General features: G+C 30.8%; 1 protein-coding gene across 2 annotated transcripts in view; it reads right to left on the reverse strand.

Annotated features, from left to right (window-relative positions):
• LOC129906894 (uncharacterized) overlaps positions 1-13175 on the reverse strand; it is a 34565-nt gene extending 21390 nt beyond the window's left edge. Inside the window, exon 1 of one of the 2 annotated variants that reach the window (XM_055982958.1) lies at positions 12452-13174. The gene's annotated coding sequence lies outside the window, so the exon portion shown is untranslated. Of the gene's footprint in view, positions 1-12451 lie in introns of both variants that reach the window. The other variant, XM_055982909.1, reaches the window with a different exon arrangement.
• Between the last annotated feature and the right edge of the window lie 513 nt (positions 13176-13688).

Below are 13688 nucleotides of genomic sequence, written 5' to 3' on the forward strand. Positions count from 1 at the left end.
TGACAAAGGATAACCTGTTTTTTTTTTTTACAGTTATTACCGCGACACACTGCTAGTATAGATACCATAGTATAAATTTATGTCACATGTGTGTCAGAGTTTTTTTACCGTAGTATAGTATCTATACTAAAAGTGTGTCCCAGGTACATATGTTTTTATTGTGATTTCATTACTTTTTGATGGTATAAGATTTTACCAAGCTGTAAGATTCTATTAAAAGTGCTCTATAATATTTAGCTAGCTAAAATTCAAAAATTTAAAATTTTTTACTTTGTACCAACTAACAGCTACAAAATTCTACCAAGTTGCAAAATTCTACGATAATCAGAAATGCTCTAAAATAATTTACAAAAGTTCACAGAAAATGGTAGGTTACCACGCCCCCTGAATTGAAAATCTCACATTACTATGATTACTGGAAATGCTCCATAATTTTGATGTGATGTAAGTAACTCAGTCGAAACTACTCATCCTAAGTAGGTAAGTGTTCTTGACCAGCTCAACAAATGAAGCGAGTTTGAAATTTCTGGCATCTATGGTATAAAAGTTAGAGGGGGGTAAAAAATGGCCTGCGTTGTTTTCAACTGTTACCGTGCCCCTTGATCTAGGCCTAGGGATTCATCAAAAACTAGCAAGTTTGAAAACCAAATCGCTTCATTAGTTTGGGTTGTTACTGGGTTTACAATATTTATAACAGCTGTGTTTTATTTTCCCCGTGATCCAGATCAGATCATTGTATTTATTTGCAAAACAATAACAAAACAAGATCCTGCTTTTGTTGTAAAGCTAATAAAAACAATGATCTGATCTGGATCACGAGGAAAATAAAACACGGCTAATATTCTCAACTTATTTCCTTTTTTTTTATCGTTTTAAAATTGTTGGGTTATTTACAAAGCTGCCCCCTTTTGGATGCAATTTTGATATTTTTTCTTGTTCCAAACTTAGACGATAATAATTGGAAACATTAAATGACACAAGCAAAAATGTGAAAAGAAACCCACACATTTTTAAAAAGGAGATAAAAGAAAGAGACATCAAAAGAAGTCAGAAGAAATATTTTTGTTTAATCCCAATGTATTTCGTTGTTTACTTCGAGTTTATGGATTGATCTTAGAATTCGCAAAAAAAAATGTATGTGTGTCTACTCATGTAGGTACACCCGATATTTCTTTATCATCTGAAGAAACCATGCAAAGTATCATAAAAAACGCGTATTAAAGTGTTACACAAATCAAAAAATTATACCCTTGTAAAGTATAACTTCAAAAAACTACCTTTTGATCTGACAGAAAAATAGTGGGATAATACCGGTGTTTAAAAAAAAAATGAGAAAAAAAGATGCTTCTGTTGAACGATTCAAAGTTGAACAAAGTTGAAGTTTAACTACTGATTCAGTTACTGCTCCAGCTTCAGCTTTACATCTGCATTGAAACGCTATATACAACTTTAATTTTCGTACACCATTCATGCACATTTGATTTAAATCAAAGGCAAACCTGTCAATATTCGTCTTTCTGTGTAAAAATGAGTGGGGATAAATGTATTCCAAAAATTTGAAGCTATAAAACAATCATATAAAATATTTTTGGAGCGTAAAATAAACTTTTGCTTAACTTTCTCAAAAAACTATGGCTAACTTTCTATGTGACAAAATAAAAGAATTTATTTAACGAAAAGCTAACTTTAAAAAACTATTTTTGATGTTCAATAACTTGAAATTATTCCAATGTATTACCACGGGTCCTTTGAACACGACACTACTCGAAGTGTCTTGCACTACAGATTTTTTAATGCAGAAATGTTCCTTGGGGTCTAAATAGTAAGAAAAAAGCTTTTTTAAAATCTTTTATCGAGCTATTCGTTTTTGCGAGCTTAATTTGTTATGAAAAAAGCGTACTTTTACGTACTCTCCCTCATGTACTGTACATAATAATCCGAAGTCAAAAAAATTCTATCACGTTTTTGTAGATATTACCTTTAGAAAATCAAAAATACCCTTTTTTAACAGTTTTTGAGGTTATGTCCTTTTGCGTGATAATTTTTAATAATTACATTTGTAGCGGTTTCTCAAAGAACTTTCAAAATCTGTTTCAATCTTTTTAATATCTCTTTTCCTCTCTGAGAAATCCTAAGTTGAATTCAACATGTTTGGAGCATATTCTCTATGCAAAAAACTCTTATGTTCGTTTGGGTTTCATGGCAAATCTCAAAAAATTCTTTACCGATCGCTTTCAAATTTATTTGCATTCCTTTAAGTTTTTTGGCAACTTTATAGTTACATAGTTAATGTAAAATACAGTAGTGTGTATGAAAATGGAAACTATAAATTTATTGCACAAATTTCCCACTCTTGACGATTAAGTGCCCCATTAATCAATTTATTTAAAATGTGGATACATTTTTAAGGTGTCAAATGAAGACGCTTGTGACTTTTTTTTACTTTTTGAAACATCAGAAAACAAGAAAAAAAAAAACCAATTCGTTGCCGCAAAGCATTCAACTGATTCTTTGGACCAGGGACCGGGCCAGTAGCTCGATGTGAACACTGAATTGCGTTACCCACTTTTTCGTAGATTCTACCAAGGTTATGCCTGGAGTTTAAAAAAGGTATACAATTTGCAACGGGGTATTTTGTACGAGATCAGAACGTTTCCCCATGTTGTTTTTGCTCTGCGGATAGCTTTTACTAAGAGCTTTTACTTTACTTTATTTTGCAACTGTTTTTTTTTGTATTACTAAAAAGTGATGAGCTTTAAAATACAGGTAACTTAAGAGAAAAATATTTTTGAATGACTATTAAACTCATTTTATCCCACATAACCATGATTTCTTAATTCATAAATTCTGAAATCGAAAAAATCTAGTACTGTATAACAAATCAAAAATATTTATTATCAATTATAGTTACACAATAGGGGCACCAGATTAATTTAAATTTCCATTAGCCACAAAAGATCAATTTTTTCATTTCGTTTAGAAAAATACTGGGAAATACTGGTATCTCTATTTCTATTTGCTAAAAAGATCATTTTTTCATGATCCGAGATATAATATTTTAGATCTCATTTTTTAGCAAGATTTACACAAGAAGAACACTAAGAACGCAGTTTAAAAAAAAAATATTTTGTTCCATAACTGCAGCATATTTTATATGGATGTAAAAATAACTTTTTTTTAAACGAACATTTTCAAAAATAAAAAAAAAAAACAAATACATATTCACATAGTTGTGGAATACAGCGGTGTTTTTTAATCTCTTTTGGCAAATAGAATTTCAGATACCAGTATTTCCCAGTATTTTTCGACAGAAGATACAAAATAATTATTTTTTGTGGTAATTGGAAATTTACATTAGCTAAATTGATGTAAAAAGACGTTCGATCTTGTATATATGTAGGTATGTATATGTAAGTGTTCTTCTCTAATAAAAAAAAATCCAAAAACAAAGACCTAAATTGCCAAAGTAGTAAAACTCACTTTTAGACCATATGCCATTTATTGGCTACTTGGTTGAACCGAATGGAAATTAATTATGGATACTCATGTTTTCACAAAGCATGACAAAGCAGTAAGTTAGATTTTGACATAAACTCATGCGAGCTCATGCGTCATGCCTACAAATTGGTTGTTAACAAAATAGAGTTTGATCGAGATTTTGTAAAATATATATAATCCAGTCAAATAAGGGTTTAACCTCGGAATGAATGTTAGTAGAAATTTTTTTTGCTCAATATCTTCCTTTTGCCATTCTATAACATATCTCAAAAGTCTAGAAAAATCTCATGTCCGCTTGTCGCGATTTCAAGGTCAAATCGCGAAATGGAGATTTTCAAAACTAGCAAAAATAGGCTATGGTATTATATACACATATGATACATGATTTCAAAGTATTTTTTAATGCTGATTCCAAAAAATCTAAAATCAAGACAATCTGACGTCTCTGGAAAAAGTTATACCTGTTTTTCATCTGTCAACTCATATTATTATAACAGTTGCAAACTTACTGCCGAAAAACCCTTAAAAGTTATGGTAGATGAACCAAATTTTGCATGAAGATTTTAGAATCCATCATTATTAAAAATCAAAACAATCCATTACAAAAAATATATATACCTACGAAATAATGGTATTTTTTGATGGAGCGGCAAATTTTGGGATATGCACTAAAGAAGATTCTTGTTCATCTTAGGAAAAAGTGCTAATAGGCTAATTTTTTCATTTTAATCTTTGTTTGGATATTCTTTAACTACCCTCAAAAATCTAAAAAAATCTCATGTCCGCAAGTCCTAATTTTCTTGGTTTGAAAATAAGGTGCAGATTTTAAAAAATTAATAAGAAAAGTTTAAATTTTTATATGTATACCAACATAAGCGACATGATTTAAAGGTATTTTTTAACACTTATTCCAACAAAACTCACAAACAAGTCAACCTGACCATCCCTGAAAAGTAATGCACCTTATTCATGTTGATCTGACACAAATATCTGAAGTGTAGTTTTTCAATTTTTTTAAATCTGCAACTTATCTTCAAACCAAGAAAATTGGGACTTCCGGACATGAGATTTTTTTAGATTTTTGAGGGTAGTTAAAGAATATCCAAACAAAGATTAAAATGAAAAAATTAGCCTATTAGCACTTATTCCTAAGATGAACAAGAATCTTCTTTAGTGCATATCCTAAAATTTGCCCCTCCATCAAAAAATACCATTATTTCGTAGGTATATATATTTTTCGTAATGGATTGTTTTGATTTTTAATAATGATGGATTCTAAAATCTTCATGCAAAATTTGGTTCATCTATCATAACTTTTAAGGGTTTTTCGGCAGTAAGTTTGCAACTGTTATAATAATATGAGTTGACAGATGAAAAACAGGTATAACTTTTTCCAGAGACGTCAGATTGTCTTGATTTTAGATTTTTTGGAATCATCATTAAAAAATACCTTGAAATCATGTATCATATGTGTATATAATACCATAGCCTATTTTTGCTAGTTTTGAAAATCTCCATTTCGCGATTTGACCTTGAAATCGCGACAAGCGGACATGAGATTTTTCTAGACTTTTGAGATATGTTATAGAATGGCAAAAGGAAGATATTGAGCAAAAAAAATTTCTACTAACATTCATTCCGAGATTTACCCCTTTTTTCTCCTTATTTTACTGTATTAATATGGTTTTTGCAAAACCATTCACATGAAATTCCTCGTTTTCAATGCAGGCCACCTGAACTAAAGTTCTGAATTTTTAAAGGCTCTGATTGGTCAGATTTCATAGCTGACATTTGATTTTGATTAATCAGAGCCTTTAACCCTTTCGAACCCAAGCTATGAAAATCAATATTAAAAAATGTTTTTTTCGGTATTATCGGGTGAAAAACATCACAACTAAGAAATATGAATAGCAAAAAGTTATTTTCCAAAATAATAAATAGCAAAACTAATGTGTTTTTCTCATGTTGCATGTAAGCAACATGCACTGCCTATAACCACCAAAAAAAGTCGGAGAACTGAGATAATAACTTTTTATGAAACTATAATGTATGCTACTTCTTCTAAGCAAAAAAAAAAAAACAAAATACTTTCTGCATTAACATTTTTTATATCTTTTTTTCAAAATTATGACCATATACAGGTTGTCCCAAAAGTTAACGTCGAAACGAAAACGGTAGATAGGGTAGGTGGTGACAGTTATCAGAAAAATAATAAAAAAAATCGCAGCCATATATTTTGTAAGTTATGGGCATTTGAAAAAAAGTCGAAAAATTAGTCACCCTGTGACGGTTTTTCATGTGCCGTGACTACAAATCTTTATTTTTCTCATTTTTTTCTTTTGTTACGTAACCTTGAATAACCCTGCTATCAAATGCATTCAAAAATTTTAACTCAGCTGCATCAGTTTTAAAGAAAATATTACTTTTTTACCCAACTTAGTACTAAAAAAATTTACATGACTCTAATTCAATGAACCGTAGTGTAAAAAAAATGCACTACGATGTTTCGGCAAGTTGCCCTAAAAGTTGGTGTGTTCAATTCTCTTTTCAAAATGGTACAACATTGTTGGGAATATTCCATAAATAACCGAGATAAATTTTTTTTTCTTAAGAAATCCGACTTTTTTATGAGGTAATTTTTTCATATATTTTTTGTATATATGGTTTTTGCAAAACCATTCACATGAAATTCCTCGTTTTCAATGCAGGCCACCTGAACTTAAGTTCTGAATTTTTAAAGGCTCTGATTGGTCAGAGATCATAGCTGACATTTGGTTTTGACCAATCAGAGCCTTTAAAAACTCAGAACTTAAGTTTAGCTTGTTTTTTTTTTTTTATCTGAGACAAAAAATAGAGGGAATAGTGGGATAATACTGGTATTTGTATTCTTTCTTTTTTTATTCTACTTTTCTACTACGTGAGAAATTTCAATGGACTGTGTTGTGACGTAGTACTGAGAGTGGATCTGGATCCTATTAATTGTTTTTTTTTTTTTTTTAATTCAACAAGAGAATAATTAAAAAAACATACATATTTTGTGTATTCGGTCAAAAACACAATTTTTGCATTTAAGTTTTTACGATAAAGCAAATAGTTTTTGAATAAATTAAAATTCCATTGCGTAGCTTAATATAAAAGCTAATACAGAAAAAACTGTTCAAAGCGAGCAGAGGCCAAATATATCCGCCCTGAGGACAACGAAACGCTAAAATATCAAAATGTTAATTTATACAAATTAATAAATGTCCATCATGAAAGTATGAATTTTTATAAAAATCGAAATTTGAAATTGAGAAAAATAAATGTAATTCCACAGCCGAGATTGGTTCACTTTTTTTCTTAGCTGTGTGAAAAAAACATGTAAAAAAATTTACAAAAGTTCATATAAATGTCAAACACTGCGGTACGTGTGAAAGTGCGTCTGAAAATAGGTCTTAAGCACTATTCACATGAGCACGAACGACGAATGAATGAAAAAAAGTGATTTTAGACACGTTTCAAGCCCTATTTTCTTACTAATTCCCAACAAATCAATTGATATATCTGATTTTATGATTTATTCACTTTTTTAAATAAAAAGAACTGTCAGACTAAATTCGCGTTGCAAACAAACCACATTACCAACGAACAAAAAGTTCGCGCTTCCTTATCTCAAAAATCATTTTCAATCTATTTTTTTTTTTTTGGAGAACGGTGTCAAATTCAAACTTAATTTGACGCGAATTAAAAACTTTCATGTGAAAGAAATGTCAAAATCAACGAATTTTCTTTCATTCGTTGGTCGTGCGCATGTGAATCTTATAACTTTAAACGAGCTAAAATTGTTTATATATATATATATATATATATATATATATAAAATTGGGATCTCGGAAACGGCTCTAACGATTTCGATGAAATTTTCAGGGTTTGTTCATCTAAGCGAGTAAAAAATTTTGGAAGTATTTTTGGAAAAATCCGCCCACTGCCACGCCCACTTTTTTAACATATAAGTTTTTCGGGAACGGCTCTAACGATTCTGATGATATTTTCAGGGTTTGTATATCTAAGTGAGTCAAAAGTTTGGAAAGTATTTTTGGAAAAATCCGCCCACTGCCACGCCCACTTTTTTAACATATAAGTTTTTTCGGAAACGGCTCTAACGATTTCGATGAAATTTTCAGGGTTTGTTTATCTAAGCGAGTAAAAAGTTTTGGAAGTTTTTTTGGAAAAATCCGCCCACTGCCACGCCCACTTTCTTAACATATACCTAAGTTTTTTCGGAAACGGCTCGAACGATTTCGATGAAATTTTCAGGGTTTGTTTATCTAAGTGAGTAAAAAGTTTTGGAAGTATTTTTGGAAAAATCCGCCCACTGCCGCGCCCACTTTTTTAACATAAAATTTTTTTTGGTAACAACTTTAAGGATTTCGATGAAATTTTGAGAGTTTGGTCCCCTAGCCGAATAAAATGTTTTGGAAGTACTTTTAGAAATATCCGCCCACCGCTAAGCTTATTTTTCTCACATATAAGTTTTTTGGTAATTGCTTTAAAGATTTCGATGAAATTTTGAGGGTTTTTTCCTTTAGGCAAATACAACATTTTGGAAGTATTTTCTCTTACATTAGTTTTTTTTTCGCGGAGACAGATTCAACGATTTCAATAAAATTTTGAGATATGGTTCCATTTTTTAAGCATTGTTTTTTTCTTTTTGTTACAATAACTAAACAAAATTTTTTAGATCATGACTTTTTTGATCATGTATTGAAATTTATAAGTAATTTGTTAATTTGGTATGACACATTATCTTTGTTTTACGTTTTTCTTTTGTTTCAATGCGACTATTGTTAACGTATAAAAAATCGAACTCGAGATAACAATTTTACATGACATTACGATGATGGAGAATGCCAAAAAAGTGGGTCCGGCAATTCTGTCTGTTTGTCTGTCTGTCTGTCTGTCTGTAAGAACCTCGAGCTACAGCCTAACTACTGAAGCGATTTTCTTCAAACTTGGTAGTTAACAGTTTTGGGTGATTCCCTAGAGGAGAAATTGAATTTTTTTTTTAGGACCAAAACTAACGGTACCTGTCATATAACGGAAACAGAAAAGTTGATTTATTTCAAAAACGGCTCTAACGATGTTGATTAAAATTTTTATGCTTACTGTTATTAATAAGAGCCGCCTTTGATAATACAAAAAATATTTTTTGTACCGTTATTAACGGTACCTGCCATAGAACAGTTTTTTGGATTTATGAATTTCTCATAAACGACAAAACAGATTTCGACCAAATTTTTAATACAGAAACGTTTAAACAATCATTATTTAAAAAAGTTTTTAATTTTTCAAAAAACACATTTTTGGATTTTTAAAAAATATTTCAAATTTTTTTTTTGAAAAATCAATTTTTTGGAAACGGGTTGGTGAAAAATTTTGAAATTTCGTTTTTATGTGTAAATTAATTATTTATTCAAAATTGCATATAAATTTTCTTTTTGACAAATGTTAGGAAATTTTAATATACAGGGTGTCCCAAAAGTAATGGATCAAACAAAGTATGCAGATAGGCCAACTTAAGGGCTCTCAGAATTTGGTAACTTGTCCATCCCAAATCCTTACGGTTTTTGATTTAATGCAGTTTTTGTGAAATTTCGATAAATCCCGACTTTGCAACAGTATTTTGCTTCCTCCGCTCATAATTGATTTTTGTTTTTTACAATTCTTTCACTAAAACATTGCCTAATAATAAGAAATAATTAATTAATCAAAATATTTTTTATTTCATTCGCCATTTTGCTGCAAATGAATTAACAGTTCCATGTTTTATGAAAACTCAATTTCTCACTTTTATTTCAGAGCAACACCCTGAACTAATTTTTTATGGTGTGACCCTGGTTTATTACTTTGAAAACTTGCCGTGTTATTGCAGTTTTCAAAAATGTATAAAAGTTTCCAAAGTTGAAGTTAGAACTAAAGATATTACAATTTAAAAGCAACAAAACAGGGTCTGTCAGAGAAAAATAACAAAGAAAAATAAACAAATTTTCTCGACTGTTGTTTGTTTATTTCTTTTTGAATAAAAGCCTCGATTTTTGTTTGTTATTTTGCTCTGAAAACCTCTGTTTTTTTGCATTCAAATTGTAATATCTTTCGTTCTAATTTCATCTTTGGAAACTTTTATACATTTTTGAAAACTGCAATAACACGGCAAGTTTTCAAAGTAATAAACCAGGGTCACACCATAAAAAATTAGTTCAGGGTGTGGCTCTGAAATAAAAGTGAGAAATTGAGTTTTCATAAAACATGGAACTGTTAATTCATTTGCAGCAAAATGGCGAATGAAATAAAAAATATTTTGATTAATTAATTATTTCTTATTATTAGGCAATGTTTTAGTGAAAGAATTGTAAAAAACAAAAATCAATTATGAGCGGAGGAAGCAAAATACTGTTGCAAAGTCGGGATTTATCGAAATTTCACAAAAACTGCATTAAATCAAAAACCGTAAGGATTTGGGATGGACAAGTTATTAAATTCTGAGAGCCCTTAAGTTGGCCTATCTGCATACTTCGTTTGATCCATTACTTTTGGGACACCCTGTATAAAAAATTAATTTTTTAAAAAACGGCTCTAACGATTTTCGAAATTTTTTTTCTAAAAATTCCTTTTTATACTAGAAATAAAATGGCATACTTAGTTTTTTGTAAAAGAGCATTTAAAACGCTATTTAATTATTTATAAAAATAGATTTTTTTTTTCAGTGAAAATATCAAATTTTAATTTTTCCCTTATTTTGTTCAATTGAAAACTTTAACATTAGAGTAACTTTTACCATAAGAGCAAGTACGTGCGACCCCAGTCGTGCAATTTATTATATATGTAACGAGAGAACATCTTTATGCGCTTAGTTTAGGAGAAAAAAAATTGTCTTAGGGCCTACCGTTCTTCTCACACGGTAGCTAGACCAAATCTATTCATAAAAACAGGTATATTTTTTGGCTCATCTGAATAGTTTCCAAAGCAAAAATGTTAATAAATGATGAGCTGCACGGGTCAGTTGGACTCAAAACTGTTTCTGTCAATAAATCTGATTATGTATAACCTTTAAGCACGAAAATGGGTCGGAAAAAATTTTTAAGGCGCGGAAAAAATGGCGAAAATAAAAGAAGTGTTTGAATTAGGCCGAAATCAACGATGCATTGGGACAAAAACAAACACAAGTTAAAATTCAGTATGCAGTTATTTGCGCAATATCAAAGGGTATAGAAACAAAATTAAAAGTTGAAGCTACTCCGTCACAACATGGGCCCATAGATGTGCAATGATCAGAATAACATGACTTCGCGCTAAAAATTAAGCTGAAAATCGGTATAAAATGCAGTTTAACGACGGCTAAACGGGTTGTCAGAATTGGTAAGCATTTGAGAAGAACAAATCTTCGCAAAAAAGTACCACTTTACACACCACGAAAAGAAACTCGCCTCCAATAAAAATAAAAAAACATGTCGTGAAAGTCGAATTTGCGTAAATAAACTGGATTATAAAGTGGGAATGTGGTGTTTTATAACCCGCGAAAAAACTTGTCATTGCAAACTCCAACCCACTCCCAAAAATTACTGTTTACATTTGACTTTTGTCACTGAAAGTTATAACATTTTAAGATACCGAGCAAAGCTCGGTCACCCAGGTACTAGTGCTTTAATCTTGTTAAAAATCTAGATCTGGATCTCTTTTGGCAAATAGAATTTGAGATACCAGTATTTCCCTATATTTTTTGACAGAAGATCAAAAATAATTGATTTTTTGTGGCAAATGGAAATTCATATTAGCTGTATTGGCGTCAAAAAGATGTTTGATCTTAAATTTAGGTATAACTGTTCTTATCTAATGAAAAAAAATCCAATTTTTTTTAAACAAAGACCAAAACGTGCAAAAGTAGTAAAACACACTTGACCTTTTATTATGCCATTGCTTGGATTTTTTGTTTAAGTTAGCACAATTTTTGACAACTCCCTCTTCACCATTCTCAACTTTTCAACGCAATAGGATCAGAAATTCAAAAAAAAAGTTTTTACGGCCCACTCTACTGTGCTCACATGTGTTTATTATGGTTACTCATGTTTTCACAAAACATGACGAAGCAGTAAGTTCGATTTTGACATAAGCTCATGCCAGCTGATGCGTCATGCCTACAATTCTTGGGTGTTTACAAAATAGAGTTCGATCGAAATTTTGTAATATATATAAAAAGAAAAGCAAAGTAAAAGCTTTTTGCAAAGCCATTCACATGAAATTCCTCGTTTTCAATGCAGGCCACCTGAACAGCTGAACTTAAGTTCTGAATTTTTAGAGGCTCTGATTGGTCAGCTTTCATAGGTGACATTTGATCCTGACCAATCAGAGCCTTTTAAAATTCGGAACTTAAGTTAAGCTGTTTTTTTTTTTTTATCTGAGACAAAAAATAAAGGGAATAGTGGGATAATACTGGTATTTTTTTTTTTTTTTTCATTCTACTACGACAGAAATTTCAATGGAATGTATTGTGACGTCGTACTGAGAGTAGATCCTATTCACTGTTTTATTTTTATTCAACTAGAGAATAATTAAAAAAAAAAAAACTACATAATATTTTGTGTATTTGCTCAAAAACATAATTTTGTTTTTGCATTCAAATTTTACTATAAAGCAAACAGTTTTTGAATAAATTAAAATTCCATTGCGTAGCTGAAAAAAAAGCTAATACAGAAAAAACTGATCAAAGCAAACGAACAGAGGCCAAAGATATCCGCCCTGAGGTCAACGAAATGCTAGAATATCAAAAAATGCTAATATCAAAATGCTAATTTATACAAAAATAATGAATCTCCATCATAAAATCGAAATCCATTCCACAATTTGGATTCTTTATAAAAATTCCACTGAAATTGAGAAAAAATTTTAATTCCACACAGACGAGATTGATTCCACTTACATTATACAATCAGCTGACCTTTTTTGTTCTCCCCGGGTCTGCTACGGCCGCCGCATTTGTGGAGTTGTACAAAAAAGACCACTTCCTTGCTAGAGAAACAGAAAGCCCTCGATCAATCCGATTTGAAGGCGCCGTTGCGTCCAAAAAGGTGCGCTACAATAAGCGCTTCGAACGAAGATGAGAAAAAAAAACTGTTTCTCTACAACAAATACAATAAAAAAAAAAAACGAAAACGAAAAAAACCACACACACTCAACTCAGAGGTGCTGCAAGTAACTATATAGAGCTAAAGGGGCGAGAGCAATGGAAGAAAAATTTATATTGCTTTGCATAAAAATGAAAATGCCACTTCTGGGAGGATTCTTTTTCTCAAGTGTATGATGGTGGTGTATCGCGGGCGAACGCTTTTTTTGTTTTTTTAATATAATTTCCACACCATATAAAAAACAACACTCGTAATATCACGTAACAAAATGTATATTTCACAGGTTTAATGGTAATTTATTGAGGGCAGAATTGGGCTAGACGGGCGTAAACTATGCATTTGGGTTCCTTGGAGGGAATTATTTTGCTTTATTGAGGCGAGGAAAAAAGTAAATCCAAAAAAATATATTCTTCCTGGACAATTGATTTTCCCAACACAAAATACACTGGCGGTGAGAGAGAGCCAGGCAGAGCAGAAGAATATACATTTTTTGTGTTGGAAAAAAAATGGCGTCGAATTTTCAGCAGTAGTAGCGAAAATGGGAACAGATATTTTGAATAAACTGTTACTAGATGAAATTTGGAAAAATTTTGATTATTTTCGTGGGAAATCGAAATTTATTTCCATTTAAATATAGTTATTATTTATGGTTTGGAAAATTGATTTGTTTAATAGTAGAGTATAGTAAATTCGATTAATATAAATTAATAAAAATTTGTTAAAATTTTATGCATGTTTCGTAGTGGGAACAGTTTGATTGCCAGATGGTTGCCAATGGGTGCGTTCGGAGATGTATGAATTTTTTGTTTAGATTTGTGGCGCGCAGAAAATGTTTTTACTGCGGTTGAATGGCGGTAAAGCCTAGTACGCAGCTGAAGCGAAACGAAAAATTTTGAAGTCTCCAAAGTCAACATGTTCGCTGTTGACTTAAGTTATTATTAGGTGTGTTTTTTTGTTTATCTATATAGATTTTGTGCAAAAAAACGACATCGAGATTTTTGAAATCAAAACAATTTACGTGTTAAAAACAAC

Source organism: Episyrphus balteatus, chromosome 1 (genome assembly GCF_945859705.1).
Source record: "Episyrphus balteatus chromosome 1, idEpiBalt1.1, whole genome shotgun sequence".
NCBI lineage: Eukaryota > Metazoa > Arthropoda > Insecta > Diptera > Syrphidae > Episyrphus > Episyrphus balteatus.